This window comes from Limulus polyphemus, unplaced genomic scaffold, assembly GCF_000517525.1.
Source record: "Limulus polyphemus unplaced genomic scaffold, Limulus_polyphemus-2.1.2 Scaffold698, whole genome shotgun sequence".
In the NCBI taxonomy this organism is placed as follows: domain Eukaryota; kingdom Metazoa; phylum Arthropoda; class Merostomata; order Xiphosura; family Limulidae; genus Limulus; species Limulus polyphemus.
The window spans coordinates 447,622-455,367 of NW_013666308.1; the positions used below are offsets into that span (position 1 = coordinate 447,622).

The 7,746-nt window shown below is 30.2% G+C and overlaps 1 protein-coding gene across 5 annotated transcripts in view; it reads right to left on the reverse strand.

The window, feature by feature from the left end:
• LOC106460042 (protein phosphatase 1 regulatory subunit 16A-like) overlaps nucleotides 1-6,818 on the reverse strand; it is a 74,722-nt gene extending 67,904 nt beyond the window's left edge. For 3 of the 5 annotated variants that reach the window (XM_022386665.1, XM_022386664.1, XM_022386660.1), the window contains exon 1: nucleotides 6,683-6,801. The gene's annotated coding sequence lies outside the window, so the exon portion shown is untranslated. Of the gene's footprint in view, nucleotides 1-1,708; nucleotides 1,785-6,682 lie in introns of all 5 variants that reach the window. The other 2 variants (XM_022386661.1, XM_013919726.2) reach the window with 2 other exon arrangements.
• Between the last annotated feature and the right edge of the window lie 928 nt (nucleotides 6,819-7,746).

Below are 7,746 nucleotides of genomic sequence, written 5' to 3' on the forward strand. Positions count from 1 at the left end.
TTTGGTGACCCAGTTTTGGGTCGCGAATCGCTGGTTTAGAGAAATACCCGCAATAACTTTGTTCTTCCATTATAATTGTATAATCCTTTATTTCTTAGTACAAAAACGCAGTTTTAAAAGATTACTTAGAGTTAGACCAAACTTTACTCCTTGATGTTCCAGTATGAAAAACGGAACCAAACGTCTGTCAGTGCGCAATCCACGTAGCACAAAGCCGTCCCTTGTTTTCAGCCATTGAAAACAGGGCGGTGACCCATCTATTACTTTGTATTTAGTTTAATTGTAATAATTTAACACTTCAACCTACTCTTTGCTGTAGTACGCATCTCAAGTTTCTATATCACAATAACAGGCACGATGGTATGAGTCAGGGTTTCTCAAACTGTGGTACGCATACCACTGGTGGTACGTGGAGCTAATGTCGGTGGTACACGACACAGTTAATATGAAAAATCATAAAATTTGTAATAAGCCCTATCCGAGCTTTCCACGTACATATACATACTACTCTCCTCACTTGCCTTAACTCGCTAGTATTTTCTTCCCTTAAAATAGGCAAAAATGGTACCACATATTTTTCAATCGTTCCAGAAAAAACAATCGCATCCTTCGCATTAATGGGTGTCAAAAATAATGAATTTTTGTTACTAGATTTTTTATCTTTTTTAAAAAAATTGGATCTGGGCTTGTAATTTTACAAAATTAAACAAAAAGTTGCACGTGAGCCTGAAACGTTTGAGAACCACTAGTGTGAATTACTTTTAAATAACTGTCCAACACGGAAGAACTAAATGTATTCTTAAAACCTTATCCTGAACTCATCGTTATTCACTCTTACCAAAGCGTCTGACGTACTTGGGAATGCTGGACCATGACGCTTAAAAACTTATCCCAATTTTTACATTAGCTCTAGTCTTAACTCTCCAGGAAGAACTTTTGAAATATCACCATGATCTTTCAGTTTACTAATTTATTAGAGGTAAAAGTAATATAAGTACATTCATTTCTACACGACCAATTCCAATACTTTTCAATTGAGTTTATTGAAATGTACTTCACACATTTGTAAAAATAAGTAAAAAACAAACAGTATATTAGGGCAATAACAATCTTTTAATTAGTGTATCTATAAACTTACTTCATCTGTAAAAACATTAACGTATATTCATCACTGTGATAAAACACAGGGGCAAATTCATAAAGAAATATCGTTATTATTTTAGTTCTTATGCTTTCTTAGTTATACTATTAAGTTGTTTTGCTTGATTTTTTTTTATCAAGATGATTACAGCTCCACATTTATCACCAGTATTATCAAAGTTCAAACTAACTAAAAATTCAAGTTCCTGATCCTTTGGACCCATCCATGTCCATTTGATCTTTACCTTCTCTAAACAATTACAGTGAACAGTGTTAACTGCAAGCTTAGTTATTATTTTTGTCTTTATATAAAACAATTCTTGGCCATTTGTTGTACACTTCTTTCTCCTAATGGTTCATTCTGCTGTTACTTTCTACCATACGTGACCTAACCTAAGCCACTTTATTAATCTTGTTAACAAAAATACATATTTTATTCAACAGTATAAGAACAAATAAATAAGCCATAAAAAGATTATACCAATTAGCAATATGTTTTCTTCTTAGCTATATTCTTAGCCTTCCAATTCCTAATACTGAAGATAGTTAGTTCCATAAAGACCCATACCATATTTCCTGCATCCAAACGTTTTCTACAGGCTGGAAAAGGTCATTGTTCTTTCACCATATTTCATGCAACAGTACTGTTGGTTCAATGTCCAAACAGAATGATAAATAACTGAACAATTAGGAGACTTATTAACAAGTACATTACATTATTTGAAGCATATTATATAGCTTAAAATAGGCAGGTCTGCATTACATACCCAGCACTTTCACACACAATTATTAAAGTATATGAACAATCACCTATTGAACTTGTCACACACACACACACACACACACACACACACACACACACACATACATAACAACCACTTTACAATAATGACTGTGATTAAATGCAACTGTAAAAATACAGCTGTAATTAACTGTATAAATATGAATTATTATGTTTTAAAAAGTTAATAAATTAAACAAATGTGATTGGTCAATCCAAGTGTTTTCTAACTTTATAAAATATAACTTAGAAGTCATAAAGAAAGTGAAGATTTATACATTGGATATCAAAAACTAGCAAACAATAATAACTTAAAATTCTGTTGCAGCAAAGAATGTCAGGATAAAATAAATCAAATACAATGACATTAATGATAACACTGTAAAAAATAAAGGATTTCAGTTCTACTAAGTAATCAAGATCTTCCTGCTTTTACTTCTTCAAGGTATCTTTCCCCGTTCTGGAACTGTCATTCATTAGGATTGTATATACAGTATGTAACACATACAGTTAGCCTTGTTTAATCAATATGGAAATTAAATTGTTAAATGAAATATTTGCAACTTTGAATCAAAAATATGTCAGTAACTTAGAAAACTTAATAGTTTGTACTTATAATTATTTAAATATAATCAAACAAGAAAACTTTTGATACTGAAAATGGATATTTGGTATTTCAGCTTCAAAAGCTTATTCGGATATTCAATTTGATACAATTCTACTAATGTCTTATTTTTAAAGATAGGATTAAAAATTTAATTTCGGTGCATAAGATAAAAACTAATTAATGTTAGTGTGTGAGCCAGTAAACAATGCAAAGTGAGTGAATAAATGAAAAAGTTTTTACTAATAATAGTGAAAAGGTGAATGGCTAATTCCATATGTTGCACGTTTAGCAAAAATACAGTACAATGGAAATGAATTGAAAAAACTTGTACAAGTAAAGGTGCTATCAATGAAAATAAATTATTAGGGAAATAAAAGGCTTGTTAAAATACAAAACTGCAAAATGAGTTTAAGACCTAACAGACTCATTATTATTAGGCTACTAATATATAAAAATGTAAAAGGATACTGAATTACATCAACTCTAATGAAATAAGTAACTCAGACTAGATTTTGTACTATAATTTAGTAAACTAATGTACATAAGTAAATGTGTATCTTATAACTTCTGCCACAGAAGCAAACAAGTTTTTAATATAAATTGGGCATGAAATTTAGAAGTTGAAAAGAAACACCCTTAAGTCTTGAAACGTAATTCACAGCCAATAATTGATACATTTAGACATGTATAAAATAAGAAAACTACAAAACTAATATTCTTACATTGAGACCACTGATTATACAAGTATTTGGAAAACTTTACTTAAAAGTGAATAACAGAATCTGAACTGCCCCTCTAAAAATACATATATATGTATAAATCTGGACTAAGACATTGTATGAACGAATCCAAATTAGTAAAATAAAAACTGCTTCTGGCCTGAGACGTACAATAAGATCATAGTGTTGTAAGAAGAATATCTATAATAATGTTACAGAAATCCACTAGACAATAAACAACCCGAAATGAGGAAAGAGGTTCAAAGCTAAATCTAGGCCAAACACACACTGAATGATCATAGCTGAAACATAATGTTATGTTACTAATAAGAAATGTGTTGTAACACATTTGTAACATTTTTACCCCAGTCACTGCAGCACCCTTTACAGCCTCAACAGCAGCTTATTAAACCAAATGCATTTGGAACATATTAAAATAAATTACTTTCCAGCTCAAACTTATTTTGACAGGAGCAATAATATATCATGCAAAACCAGGCCAAAACATGTGTATGATTATAACTGGATAATGATATTATGACCTGACTGGAATACAATACTAGTAACTCCTCAGAGCTATTTTGCACTTTGTGAGGTGAGATCAAAAGGCCTGCTTATACTAGGAAACTATTTAGTAGAGAACATACAGATCTTGTGATTAAGTTAAAATATCTCAAACATTAAAGAAATCTACATATTTATTCTAATAACTAGCAAGTTCAAAATTGAAGTCAGCTAAGTAAATCTGGGCAAGTTAATCGATTAACTAATATAATCAATTACCTATGAGCAGGGTTTGCATTAACCTAATCGATTATTTGAAATTATAACATTATTTCTTAATGTCAGAAAAATAATAAACTAATCCAAATTAATGTTTGCAATTATTACTGTTTCAATTATTCCAACTATCTAAGTAATTGAAATATTGCCATTATGTTTGTTTGTTGTTAAGCACAATAAAGCTACATAATGGGAGTGAGCAGAAGTACCCCAGGTTCTATCTCTATTGTAGTTAAACATTTTCACCCCTTTTTTTTTCATAAGAAAGATACTAAGGCTATCTTCCACTGTCACTAATTTTGAGCTGCTGATTAGAGAGAAGGCAATTTGCTGGCAGCACCCACCACTAACTCTATGGTTACTTAAGTGTTAAATAAAATGTAAATTTACTATTTTTTACATCATGTTATCTTGTACGATTGTTTTTCACAAAATGCACAAATGGTGACATTCAGAAGAGACCTATCACATGAAAACAATGTGAATGCAGACAAGAAAATTAATATACAATGTTAGCGTAAAGGTTGCAAAAAGTTATAAAGGTAGTACACACACTTTGTTTTTTGTTTCTGGGAGGGAGGTAGTAGGAGGATGTTCTAAGTGATTATAAAATTTAATTAATGAGCTTATCAATCAATTAGCAAATACCACTAATCACTAAGCTCTAAAACTAAGGCAGATTAATCACTTTTATCATAAGTAATACCACTAGGCATATATAATTTAATAGTTTATACATATCTCTTACCACTACTTCTACTGACATGAAGAATACAAAAATAACTTTGAAAGTAGCACAGCTTAGTAAGTTTTAAACAAAAATAATTTCATTATTTCTAGCAAAGTATATACAATAGTCAATGCTAGTTATTGATAAATACTTCATGTGTAGTGTTTTCTACCAACAAACATTACTAGCTGTTGTGTTGATAAAGGCATTTTTCTGATTAACCCTCAGATTACAAACTTGGTTCTATACTATTTGCTAACACTACCAGTAGGGAGTGTATTTTTTTATGTTTCTGCCTATTAAAACTCTCAGAATAAAGAACTGACTAAAATATTGGGTGAAATTGTCTCCTTTTCTATTTAAAATACATACGAGGCTCCAGAAAAGTCACAAATCCATAAGCAATTTAGAAAATTGTGTTGCTAATGAGTTCCACATGGATACCACTGGTAATTCTAGAGTTACTTAACACAACAATTATGTAAACAAAGCATAATTGCGCATTATTCATACAAATATTGTATCACATTCTGTTCAGCGTACAGTGATCTAGACTACTTTGGGTTGGTAAACCTTTGTTCATACTTGAGGAATTAACAATGTTCAACTCAATTCAATTGATAAAATGCAATGATTACTTAAAGTATGTTTCAGTCTGGTTCCACTTGATAATTAACTTTTAAAATCAAAAATGTATTATTGGGCCAAAATAGGCTAATAACAATTTTACAATCTATGCCTAAATAGCAACTACTAGATTATCATTCAGACATGATGAGCTACAAAAATGTACAAGTTGTGAAGTACTACAAAATCTAGAGGGAACAATCAACTGCATGTTCTGATCTATTTGTAATAAATAATAAAGTATTATCTTTGTGATGCATTTTGCATTCTAACTCTTTTATCAGTTACCAAATAGTGAAAGTAATTCCATAATAATAATATATATATATACACATCTGTGTAAGTGTCAAGAAATATTAGTTTCAAAACCTGACATTAATTGGGCATCTTAGTTTTAATAAAAATTAAAATAAAACAGAAAAGCAATTAAACATGACACACCAGGACCTCACTGAAATGACCAATTACCATACTCACAATATAGTCAGAAAAATGTTAATATTTTTACCAATGATACTAAGATGCATTTCCATTCTAATTTCGTGTGTTGATTTATGAAAGTACATACTTCTAGTTCTAGTCAGTTCATATAGAAATTAAAATTAGCTTCACCAATTCATAGGTTACTTTTTAGTTCAACAGAGTTAAGAGTACTTTTGATCAGAAATGAATGATAATTTACTTTTCATCAAGATCCTATAAAATATTGACTAGTTTCAATGAACAAGGTGTTTGAAATGTTTTATAAATATAAATACTTTTATTAGTACTACTACTACTACTAGTTATACAGAGGCATGTTTCACGTTTTTCTGCAAGAGTTACTATGTATATATACTAACATAGTTTCTCGATAATCCAATATCAACATCAATAATGTTATTATTAATAGTGGAGGACTTGCAGTAAGTTACCTGCTTCAACGACATAAAAACATAGTAGTAGTAACATAATACACTTTACACATTGATACTGACAGTGTTACAAAGATATCCTCACCGAACAAAGTAAAACTAAAAATTAATCATAACGTCTAAAACTTTTAATTTATTGTGTTACAAAATACCCAGTCTCTTGAAAATATATTTTCTCTCCATTCTTTTCATAATACGATTTTTGAAATGACTGTTTGATCATTCACTACATAACGACAAAAAACACAAAATAAAACTTCAATTTCAAAGTTCTAAGTCAAGCCATGCCACAACGTGTTTTTGTGACAAAAAGTAAAAATAATATTAAAATGAAGATGCAACTAATAGCACACAGTCTATGTTACTTAAAAATTAACTTACCATTTATTCTCTAATATATGCTGCAACTCTTAATTACTCGCACACCTTTAACTTGTACTTAAACTAGAAACATTGTAATTAAAATTACAAAACCCGCAATTATTTTAAAGAATCTTCCATCTTGGTTAACACGCCATCTACACAAATTTTAGAGTATTAAACATAGGTTTGTAACAGAAAATAACTTTCATAAGTATCGATATAAACAAAAAAAAAGTATTTTATTTCAAGTACATGACCTAGCAAACTGACAGAAGTTCTCGAAAACTTTAAATGTTAACAAATTCTGTGTTCGATTAGGCAAATCCATCTGTAAGGTCTACAGCCTTACCTTCATTGATGAAATACGCAGTACTTAAGGCTATAGACTAAAAAAAGTGTTTTGATCACTCATGCATTTGACAGGAAGTATTCCAATAACATTCGGAGTGAAGTAAGTCATATAACAATTAAAATCACGTTGTATATTTTAAAACTAAGTTTAACATCTCATGCTAACTTATTCGTTGTGAATGATAATAAATTCACTTACACATTATCTTGTTCAAACATATTAGTGAATAAGTAAACAAGGATTTTCAAATATAAGTCTGCTCAACGGTTAACCAGTCTAAAAATTATAATTTTATAAAAACAGAAGCTGTTTCCTTTCTTGTGAATGCTCAACTGCATGTTCAACTGACAGAAACATAATTCTAAGAATTTATGGTTGAAAGCAGAGAATATATGTAATAATATGTCATCTACACTGAAGTTGTCATATCCAATGCCGACAGACAACTAGGGACCATTTGGTCCTTCATGGCTGTCCTTGTTCACCAACCTTTGAAAGCATTAAAAATTCAAACCCACCTTTTACTTTATTGGAAATCATCGATTGCTCTCTGTAAAAAAAGAAAAAAAAAGTGCGTGCTTCCGCTACTATCGACAGCAACTCTTTACACAAGTTAATCACCCTGTTAAAAAAATAAAACCGCCTTAACTAGAGCTTAGACTATCTCTACCAAATCTTAAACATATATCCTCTCATCCTATCATCTTCAGAATACACCATAAAAAATAAG